Genomic DNA, 12,209 nt, shown 5'->3' on the forward strand with positions numbered 1-12,209 from the left:
CTCAGAAAACACGGCAAAAATAGCGTTGGATGAACAGCAGAGAAATAGCTATGAAAATTTCCAGTTTTTCGGCTGTCACTTTTGATGCGTTGATCGCAGCGTATTGGGACTGCGGTCAATCGATTTCTCTCGCAAAAATACGTGGGAATAGTGCCTCATTAAATTGAATGCAGGACTTTTTGAAATCGTCGAAATTTTCGCCAAAAATCCAAAGGGGTTAGCCTTACTTTTTTGGTCATTTTTTGAGTCTGAAATTTTTCGTTCCGGAATTGATCTGTACGACCATTTCTAGACTAATTGAACCCTCAGGAACTCAGAAAACACGGCGAAAACAGCGTTGGATGAACAGCAGAGAAATGGCGACGAAAATTTCCATTTTTTCTGCTGTAACTTTTTATGCGTTGATCGCAGCGTATTGGGACTGCGGTCAATCGATTTCTCTCGCAAAAATACGTCGGAATAGTGCCTTATTGAACTGATTGCAGCACTTTTCAAATTCGTCGTAATTTTCGCCAAAAATCCAAAGGGGTTAGCCTTACTTTTTTGGTCCTTTTCGAAGCCGAAAATTTTTCGTTTTGGAATCGATTCGTACGACCATTTCTAGACTAATTCGACTATCAGGAACGCGAAAAACACGGCAAAAACAGCGTTGGATAAACAGCAGAGAAATGGCGATGAAAATTTTCAGTTTTTCGGCTGTAACTTTTGATGCGTTGATCGCAGCGTATTGGGACTGCGGTCATTCGATTTCTCTCGCAAAAATACGTCGGAATAGTGCCTTATCGAACTGATTTCAGCACTTTCCAAATTCGTCGAAATTTTTGCCAAAAATCCAAAGGGGTTAGCCTTACTTTTTTGGTCCTTTTCGAAGCCAAAAATTTTTCGTTTCGGAATCGATTTGTACGACCATTTCCAGACTAATTCGACTTCCAGGAACTCGGAAAACACGGCAAAAATAGCGTAGGATCAACAGCAGAGAAATGACGATCAAAATCATTGGATTTTCGGATGTAACTTTTAAGCTATTGCTCGCAGCGTATTGGGACTGCGATTAATGGATTTCTCTCGCAAAAATACGTCGGAATAGTGCCTCATTAAATTAATTGCAGCACTTTTCAGAATCGTCGAAATTTTCGCCAAAAATCCAAAGGGGTTAGCCTTACTTTTTTGGTCATTTTCAAAGCTGAAAATTTTTCGTTTTGGAATCGATTTGTACGACCATTTCTAGACTAATTCGACTATCAGGAACGCGGAAAACACGACAAAAACAGCGTTGGATAAACAGCAGAGAAATGGCGATGAAAATTTTCAGTTTTTCGGCTGTAACTTTTGATGCGTTGATCGCAGCGTATTGGGACTGCGGTCAATCGATTTCTCTCGCAAAAATACGTCGGAATAGTGCCTTATCGAACTGATTTTAGCACTTTCCAAATTCGTCGAAATTTTTGCCAAAAATCCAAAGGGGTTAGCCTTACTTTTTTGGTCCTTTTCAAAGCCAAAAATTTTTCGTTTCGGAATCGATTTGTACGACCATTTCCAGACTAATTCGACTTCCAGGAACTCGGAAAACACGGCAAAAATAGCGTAGGATCAACAGCAGAGAAATGACGATCAAAACCATTGGATTTTCGGACGTAACTTTTTAGCTATTCCTCGCAGCGTATTGGGACTGCGATTAATGGATTTCTCTCGCAAAAATACGTCGGAATAGTGCCTCATTAAATTAATTGCAGCACTTTTCAGAATCGTCGAAATTCTCGCCAAAAATCCAAAGGGGTTAGCCTTACTTTTTTGGTCCTTTGCAAAGCCGAAAATTTTTCGTTTTGGAATCGATTTGTACGACCATTTCTAGACTAATTCGACTATCAGGAACGCGGAAAACACGGCAAAAACTGCGTTGGATAAACAGCAGAGAAATGGCGATGAAAATTTTCAGTTTTTCGGCTGTAACTTTTGATGCGTTGATCGCAGCGTATTGGGACTGCGGTCAATCGATTTCTCTCGCAAAATTGCGTCGGAATAGTGCCTTATCGAACTGATTGCAGCACTTCCCAAATTCGTCGAAATTTTCGCCAAAAATCCAAAGGGGTTAGCCTTACTTTTTTGGTCATTTTTGGACACTAAAATTTCTCGTTCTGGGATTGATTTGTACGACCATTTATAGACTAATTGGACCCCCAGGAACTCAGAAAACACGGCAAAAATAGCGTTGGATGAACAGCAGAGAAATGGCTATGAAAATTTCCAGTTTTTCGGCTGTCACTTTTGATGCGTTGATCGCAGCGTGATGGGACTGCGGTCAATCGATTTCTCTCGCAAAAATACGTGGGAATAGTGCCTCATTAAATTGAATGCAGCACTTTTTGAAATCGTCGAAATTTTCGCCAAAAATCCAAAGGGGTTAGCCTTACTTTTTTGGTCATTTTTTGAGTCTGAAATTTTTCGTTCCGGAATTGATCTGTACGACCATTTCTAGACTAATTGAACCCTCAGGAACTCAGAAAACACAGCGAAAACAGCGTTGGATGAACAGCAGAGAAATGGCGACGAAAATTTCCATTTTTTCTGCTGTAACTTTTTATGCGTTGATCGCAGCGTATTGGGACTGCGGTCAATCGATTTCTCTCGCAAAAATACGTCGGAATAGTGCCTTATTGAACTGATTGCAGCACTTTTCAGAATCGTCGAAATTCTTGCCAAAAATCCAAAGGGGTTAGCCTTACTTTTTTGGTCCTTTGCAAAGCCGAAAATTTTTCGTTTTGGAATCGATTTGTACGACCATTTCTAGACTAATTCGACTATCAGGAACGCGGAAAACACGGCAAAAACTGCGTTGGATAAACAGCAGAGAAATGGCGATGAAAATTTTCAGTTTTTCGGCTGTAACTTTTGATGCGTTGATCGCAGCGTATTGGGACTGCGGTCAATCGATTTCTCTCGCAAAATTGCGTCGGAATAGTGCCTTATCGAACTGATTGCAGCACTTCCCAAATTCGTCGAAATTTTCGCCAAAAATCCAAAGGGGTTAGCCTTACTTTTTTGGTCATTTTTGGACACTAAAATTTCTCGTTCTGGGATTGATTTGTACGACCATTTATAGACTAATTGGACCCCCAGGAACTCAGAAAACACGGCAAAAATAGCGTTGGATGAACAGCAGAGAAATGGCTATGAAAATTTCCAGTTTTTCGGCTGTCACTTTTGATGCGTTGATCGCAGCGTATTGGGACTGCGGTCAATCGATTTCTCTCGCAAAAATACGTGGGAATAGTGCCTCATTAAATTGAATGCAGCACTTTTTGAAATCGTCGAAATTTTCGCCAAAAATCCAAAGGGGTTAGCCTTACTTTTTTGGTCATTTTTTGAGTCTGAAATTTTTCGTTCCGGAATTGATCTGTACGACCATTTCTAGACTAATTGAACCCTCAGGAACTCAGAAAACACGGCGAAAACAGCGTTGGATGAACAGCAGAGAAATGGCGACGAAAATTTCCATTTTTTCTGCTGTAACTTTTTATGCGTTGATCGCAGCGTATTGGGACTGCGGTCAATCGATTTCTCTCGCAAAAATACGTCGGAATAGTGCCTTATTGAACTGATTGCAGCACTTTTCAAATTCGTCGTAATTTTCGCCAAAAATCCAAAGGGGTTAGCCTTACTTTTTTGGTCCTTTTCGAAGCCGAAAATTTTTCGTTTTGGAATCGATTCGTACGACCATTTCTAGACTAATTCGACTATCAGGAACGCGAAAAACACGGCAAAAACAGCGTTGGATAAACAGCAGAGAAATGGCGATGAAAATTTTCAGTTTTTCGGCTGTAACTTTTGATGCGTTGATCGCAGCGTATTGGGACTGCGGTCAATCGATTTCTCTCGCAAAATTGCGTCGGAATAGTGCCTTATCGAACTGATTGCAGCACTTCCCAAATTCGTCGAAATTTTCGCCAAAAATCCAAAGGGGTTAGCCTTACTTTTTTGGTCATTTTTGGACACTAAAATTTCTCGTTCTGGGATTGATTTGTACGACCATTTATAGACTAATTGGACCCCCAGGAACTCAGAAAACACGGCAAAAATAGCGTTGGATGAACAGCAGAGAAATGGCTATGAAAATTTCCAGTTTTTCGGCTGTCACTTTTGATGCGTTGATCGCAGCGTGATGGGACTGCGGTCAATCGATTTCTCTCGCAAAAATACGTGGGAATAGTGCCTCATTAAATTGAATGCAGCACTTTTTGAAATCGTCGAAATTTTCGCCAAAAATCCAAAGGGGTTAGCCTTACTTTTTTGGTCATTTTTTGAGTCTGAAATTTTTCGTTCCGGAATTGATCTGTACGACCATTTCTAGACTAATTGAACCCTCAGGAACTCAGAAAACACGGCGAAAACAGCGTTGGATGAACAGCAGAGAAATGGCGACGAAAATTTCCATTTTTTCTGCTGTAACTTTTTATGCGTTGATCGCAGCGTATTGGGACTGCGGTCAATCGATTTCTCTCGCAAAAATACGTCGGAATAGTGCCTTATTGAACTGATTGCAGCACTTTTCAGAATCGTCGCAATTCTTGCCAAAAATCCAAAGGGGTTAGCCTTACTTTTTTGGTCCTTTGCAAAGCCGAAAATTTTTCGTTTTGGAATCGATTTGTACGACCATTTCTAGACTAATTCGACTATCAGGAACGCGGAAAACACGGCAAAAACTGCGTTGGATAAACAGCAGAGAAATGGCGATGAAAATTTTCAGTTTTTCGGCTGTAACTTTTGATGCGTTGATCGCAGCGTATTGGGACTGCGGTCAATCGATTTCTCTCGCAAAATTGCGTCGGAATAGTGCCTTATCGAACTGATTGCAGCACTTCCCAAATTCGTCGAAATTTTCGCCAAAAATCCAAAGGGGTTAGCCTTACTTTTTTGGTCATTTTTGGACACTAAAATTTCTCGTTCTGGGATTGATTTGTACGACCATTTATAGACTAATTGGACCCCCAGGAACTCAGAAAACACGGCAAAAATAGCGTTGGATGAACAGCAGAGAAATGGCTATGAAAATTTCCAGTTTTTCGGCTGTCACTTTTGATGCGTTGATCGCAGCGTATTGGGACTGCGGTCAATCGATTTCTCTCGCAAAAATACGTGGGAATAGTGCCTCATTGAATTGAATGCAGCACTTTTTGAAATCGTCGAAATTTTCGCCAAAAATCCAAAGGGGTTAGCCTTACTTTTTTGGTCATTTTTTGAGTCTGAAATTTTTCGTTCCGGAATTGATCTGTACGACCATTTCTAGACTAATTGAACCCTCAGGAACTCGGAAAACACGGCGAAAACAGCGTTGGATGAACAGCAGAGAAATGGCGACGAAAATTTCCATTTTTTCTGCTGTAACTTTTTATGCGTTGATCGCAGCGTATTGGGACTGCGGTCAATCGATTTCTCTCGCAAAAATACGTCGGAATAGTGCCTTATTGAACTGATTGCAGCACTTTTCAAATTCGTCGTAATTTTCGCCAAAAATCCAAAGGGGTTAGCCTTACTTTTTTGGTCCTTTTCGAAGCCGAAAATTTTTCGTTTTGGAATCGATTCGTACGACCATTTCTAGACTAATTCGACTATCAGGAACGCGGAAAACACGGCAAAAACAGCGTTGGATAAACAGCAGAGAAATGACGATCAAAATCATTGGATTTTCGGATGTAACTTTTGATGCGTTGATCGCAGCGTATTGGGACTGCGATTAATGGATTTCTCTCGCAAAAATACGTCGGAATAGTGCCTCATTAAATTAATTGCAGCACTTTTCAGAATCGTCGAAATTTTCGCCAAAAATCCAAAGGGGTTAGCCTTACTTTTTTGGTCATTTTCAAAGCTGAAAATTTTTCGTTTTGGAATCGATTTGTACGACCATTTCTAGACTAATTCGACTATCAGGAACGCGGAAAACACGACAAAAACAGCGTTGGATAAACAGCAGAGAAATGGCGATGAAAATTTTCAGTTTTTCGGCTGTAACTTTTGATGCGTTGATCGCAGCGTATTGGGACTGCGGTCAATCGATTTCTCTCGCAAAAATACGTCGGAATAGCGCCTTATCGAACTGATTTTAGCACTTTCCAAATTCGTCGAAATTTTTGCCAAAAATCCAAAGGGGTTAGCCTTACTTTTTTGGTCCTTTTCAAAGCCAAAAATTTTTCGTTTCGGAATCGATTTGTACGACCATTTCCAGACTAATTCGACTTCCAGGAACTCGGAAAACACGGCAAAAATAGCGTAGGATCAACAGCAGAGAAATGACGATCAAAATCATTGGATTTTCGGACGTAACTTTTTAGCTATTCCTCGCAGCGTATTGGGACTGCGATTAATGGATTTCTCTCGCAAAAATACGTCGGAATAGTGCCTCATTAAATTAATTGCAGCACTTTTCAGAATCGTCGAAATTCTCGCCAAAAATCCAAAGGGGTTAGCCTTACTTTTTTGGTCCTTTGCAAAGCCGAAAATTTTTCGTTTTGGAATCGATTTGTACGACCATTTCTAGACTAATTCGACTATCAGGAACGCGGAAAACACGGCAAAAACTGCGTTGGATAAACAGCAGAGAAATGGCGATGAAAATTTTCAGTTTTTCGGCTGTAACTTTTGATGCGTTGATCGCAGCGTATTGGGACTGCGGTCAATCGATTTCTCTCGCAAAATTGCGTCGGAATAGTGCCTTATCAAACTGGTTGCAGCACTTCCCAAATTCGTCGAAATTTTCGCCAAAAATCCAAAGGGGTTAGCCTTACTTTTTTGGTCATTTTTGGACACTAAAATTTCTTGTTCTGGGATTGATTTGTACGACCATTTATAGACTAATTGGACCCCCAGGAACTCAGAAAACACGGCAAAAATAGCGTTGGATGAACAGCAGAGAAATGGCTATGAAAATTTCCAGTTTTTCGGCTGTCACTTTTGATGCGTTGATCGCAGCGTATTGGGACTGCGGTCAATCGATTTCTCTCGCAAAAATACGTGGGAATAGTGCCTCATTAAATTGAATGCAGCACTTTTTGAAATCGTCGAAATTTTCGCCAAAAATCCAAAGGGGTTAGCCTTACTTTTTTGGTCATTTTTTGAGTTTGAAATTTTTTGTTCCGGAATTGATCTGTACGACCATTTCTAGACTAATTGAACCCTCAGGAACTCAGAAAACACGGCGAAAACAGCGTTGGATGAACAGCAGAGAAATGGCGACGAAAATTTCCATTTTTTCTGCTGTAACTTTTTATGCGTTGATCGCAGCGTATTAAGACTGCGGTCAATCGATTTCTCTCGCAAAAATACGTCGGAATAGTGCCTTATTGAACTGATTGCAGCACTTTTCAAATTCGTCGTAATTTTCGCCAAAAATCCAAAGGGGTTAGCCTTACTTTTTTGGTCCTTTTCGAAGCCGAAAATTTTTCGTTTTGGAATCGATTCGTACGACCATTTCTAGACTAATTCGACTATCAGGAACGCGAAAAACACGGCAAAAACAGCGTTGGATAAACAGCAGAGAAATGGCGATGAAAATTTTCAGTTTTTCGGCTGTAACTTTTGATGCGTCGATCGCACCGTATTGGAACTGCGGTAATCGATTTCTCTCGCAAAAATACGTCGGAATAGTGCCTCACTAAATTAATTGCAGCACTTCTCAGAATCGTCGAAATTTTCGTCAAAAATCCGAAGGGGTTAGCCTTACTTTTTTGGTCATTTTTTGAGTCTAAAATTTTTCGTTCCGGAATTGATTTGTACGACCATTTCTAGACTAATTGAACCCTCAGGAACTCAGAAAACACGGCGAAAACAGCGTTGGATAAACAGCAGAGAAATGGCCACGAAAATTTCCATTTTTTCTGCTGTAACTTTTTATGCGTTGATCGCAGCGTATTGGGACTGCGGTCAATCGATTTATCTCGCAAAAATACGTCGGAATAGTGCCTTATTGAACCGATTGCAGCACTTTTCAAATTTGTCGAAATTTTCGCCAAAAATCTAAAGGGGTTAGCCTTACTTTTTTGGTCATTTTTGGACACTCAAATTCTTTGTCCTGGAATTGATTTGTACGACCATTTCTAGACTAATTGGACCCCCAGGAACTTAGAAAACACGGCAAAAATAGCGTTGGATGAACAGCAGAGAAATGGCGATGAAAATATTCAGTTTTTCGGCTGTCACTTTTGATGCGTTGATCGCACCGTATTGGAACTGCGGTAATCGATTTCTCCCGCAAAAATACGTCGGAATAGTGCCTCACTAAATTAATTGCAGCACTTCTCAGAGTCGTCGAAATTTTCGCCAAAAATCCAAAGGGGTTAGCCTTACTTTTTCGGTCATTTTTGGACACCAAAATTTTTTGTCCTGGAATTGATTTGTACGACCATTTCTAGACTAATTGGACCCCCAGGTACTTAGAAAACACGGCAAAAATAGCGTTGGATAAACAGCAGAGAAATGGCTATGAAAATTTCCAGTTTTTCGGCTGTCACTTTTGATGCGTTGATCGCACCGTATTGGAACTGCGGTAATCGATTTCTCCCGCAAAAATACGTCGGAATAGTGCCTCACTAAATTAATTGCAGCACTTCTCAGAGTCGTCGAAATTTTCGCCAAAAATCCAAAGGGGTTAGCCTTACTTTTTCGGTCATTTTTGGACACCAAAATTTTTTGTCCTGGAATTGATTTGTACGACCATTTCTAGACTAATTGGACCCCCAGGTACTTAGAAAACACGGCAAAAATAGCGTTGGATAAACAGCAGAGAAATGGCTATGAAAATTTCCAGTTTTTCGGCTGTCACTTTTGATGCGTTGATCGCAGCGTATTGGGACTGCGGTCAATCGATTCCTCTCGCAAAAATACGTGGGAATAGTGCCTCATTAAATTGATTGCAGCACTTTTTGAAATCGTCGAAATTTTCGCCAAAAATCCAAAGGGGTTAGCCTTACTTTTTTGGTCATTTTTTGAGTCTAAAATTTTTCGTTCTGGAATTGATTCGTACGACCATTTCTAGACTAATTGAACCCTCAGGAACTCAGAAAACACGGCGAAAACATCGTTGGATGAACAGCAGAGAAATGGGAACGAAAATTTCCATTTTTTCTGCTGTAACTTTTTATGCGTTGATCGCAGCGTATTGGGACTGTGGTCAATCGATTTCTCTCGCAAAAATACGTCGGAATAGTGCCTCACTAAATTAATTGCAGCACTTCTCAGAGTCGTCGAAATTTTCGCCAAAAATCCAAAGGGGTTAGCCTTACTTTTTCGGTCATTTTTGGACACCAAAATTTTTTGTCCTGGAATTGATTCGTACGACCATTTTTAGACTAATTGGACCCCCAGGTACTTAGAAAACACGGCAAAAATAGCGTTGGATAAACAGCAGAGAAATGGCTATGAAAATTTCCAGTTTTTCGGCTGTCACTTTTGATGCGTTGATCGCAGCGTATTGGGACTGCGGTCAATCGATTCCTCTCGCAAAAATACGTGGGAATAGTGCCTCATTAAATTGATTGCAGCACTTTTTGAAATCGTCGAAATTTTCGCCAAAAATCCAAAGGGGTTAGCCTTACTTTTTTGGTCATTTTTTGAGTCTAAAATTTTTCGTTCTGGAATTGATTCGTACGACCATTCCTAGACTAATTGAACCCTCAGGAACTCAGAAAACACGGCGAAAACATCGTTGGATGAACAGCAGAGAAATGGGAACGAAAATTTCCATTTTTTCTGCTGTAACTTTTTATGCGTTGATCGCAGCGTATTGGGACTGCGGTCAATCGATTTCTCTCGCAAAAATACGTCGGAATAGTGCCTCACTAAATTAATTGCATCACTTCTCAGAATCGTCGAAATTTTCGCCAAAAATCCAAAGGGGTTAGCCTTACTTTTTCGGTCATTTTTGGACACCAAAATTTTTTGTCCTGGAATTGATTTGTACGACCATTTCTAGACTAATTGGACCCCCAGGTACTTATAAAACACGGCAAAAATAGCGTTGGATAAACAGCAGAGAAATGGCTATGAAAATTTCCAGTTTTTCGGCTGTCACTTTTGATGCGTTGATCGCAGCGTATTGGGACTGCGGTCAATCGATTTCTCTCGCAAAAATACGTAGGAATAGTGCCTCATCAAATTGATTGCAGCACATATTGAAATCGGCGAAATTTTTGCCAAAAAATCCAAAGGGGTTAGCCTTACTTTTTTGGTCATCTTTTGAGTCTAAAATTTTTTGTTCCGGAATTGATTTGTACGACCTTTGTTAGACTAATTGAACCCTCAGGAACTCAGAAAACACGGCGAAAACAGCGATAGATGAACAGCAGAGAAATGGCGACGAATATTTCCATTCTTTCGGCTGTAACTTTTTATGCCTCGATCGCAGCGTATTGAGACTGCGGTTAATCGATTTCTCTCGCAACAATACGTCGGAATAGTGCCTCATTAAATTGATTGCAGCACTTTTTGGAATCGTCGAAATTTTCGCTAAAAATCCAAAGGGGTTAGCCTTACTTTTTTGGTCATGTTTTGAGTCCAAAATTTTTTGTTCCGGAATTGATTTGTACGACTATTTCCAGACTAATTGAACCCTCAGGAACTCAGAAAACACGGCGAAAACAGCGATGGATGAACAACAGAGAAATGGCGACGAAAATTTCCATTCTTTCGGCCGTAACTTTCGATGCGTTGATCGCAGCGTATTGGGACTGCGGTCAATCGATTCCTCTCGCAAAAATACGTGGGAATAGTGCCTCATTAAATTGATTGCAGCACTTTTTGAAATCGTCGAAATTTTCGCCAAAAATCCAAAGGGGTTAGCCTTACTTTTTTGGTCATTTTTTGAGTCTAAAATTTTTCGTTCCGGAATTGATTTGTACGACCATTTCTAGACTAATTGAACCCTCAGGAACTCAGAAAACACGGCGAAAACAGCGTTGGATGAACAGCAGAGAAATGGCCACGAAAATTCCCATTTTTTCTGCTGTAACTTTTTATGCGTTGATCGCAGCGTATTGGGACTGCGGTTAATTGATTTCTCTCGCAAAAGTACTTTGGAATAGTGCCTCATTAAATTGATTGCAGCACTTTTTGATATCGGCGAAATTTTCGCCAAAAATCCAAAGAGGTAAGTCTTACTTTCTTAGTCATTTTTGGAGCCGAAAATTTTTTGTCTCGGAATCGATTTGTATGGCTATCTCTAGAGTAATTCGACCCCCAGGAACTCAGAAAACACGTGAAAAAGAGCCACGGGCCAACAGCAGAAAAATGACCATGAGAATTTCGAGTTTTTCGGCTACAACGCTCAGTCCGTTGCTCGCAGCCCATTCCAACTGTGCGCGATCGATTTCTCTCGCAAAATTACGTTGATATCGTGCAACTAAGAATTGATCCGTTTTTGATTTTTTAAAATTGCTTAAACTTTCACCAATATGCAAAAGCGTCCGACATCACTTCGTTCGGGACTTTTAGAGCAATTATTTTTTTGTCTCGGAATCTCTTTATGCGCCGTTTTCTAGACTAATTTGGTGATCCTCAGGTGATTCAAAAAAGACATTCAAATCGTCGTGCAAATAATGGCTGACAAAATACAATTAAAATATGACAAATTCCAATTATGTATATATTTCAATTCAGGTTACATAAATTAGTAACAATACAATATCATATAGAACTTTATGATACCTACAAACCACGCCAATGACTATTTGATGTGATAATTTTTTCATTTTGGTTGAGATAATGTATATGGCGTCTATTTTCGGCATAATAATACTGATCGACAGTGGTTTGTTGCTCCTGATCTGAAGCGGTGATTTTCAGGCCGACGACAGCGCAATCTTCGGGATAGGCTTGAGTTCTGTCTTCTCCGACGATGTGCAAAGGTACCCTTTGTGTGCTCCTGATTTCTTCATATCAGGAGATTCCTAAGGCTATCCCCCTAGGCGGTGATGAAGCTTAGAAGTGATGAAGGTGTAGGAAATATAGTGTGAATTCAGTAGATTTATAGGAGAGCGAGTGCGGTTGCTAGACTTGAGTCATTCTTGCTGGCCTCAGTTTGAACGTCTATACCTAATGGTTTAAAAAAAAGACATGACGTGATAAAACCATAATAAAACATTCGTGAGATCAAAACTGGTACGTTCAAGGTGGCAACTATATAATACTTTATACTGATCATCGAAATTTCACCGTTAACATTT

Source organism: Diprion similis, chromosome 3, assembly GCF_021155765.1.
Source record: "Diprion similis isolate iyDipSimi1 chromosome 3, iyDipSimi1.1, whole genome shotgun sequence".
NCBI classification, from domain to species: domain Eukaryota; kingdom Metazoa; phylum Arthropoda; class Insecta; order Hymenoptera; family Diprionidae; genus Diprion; species Diprion similis.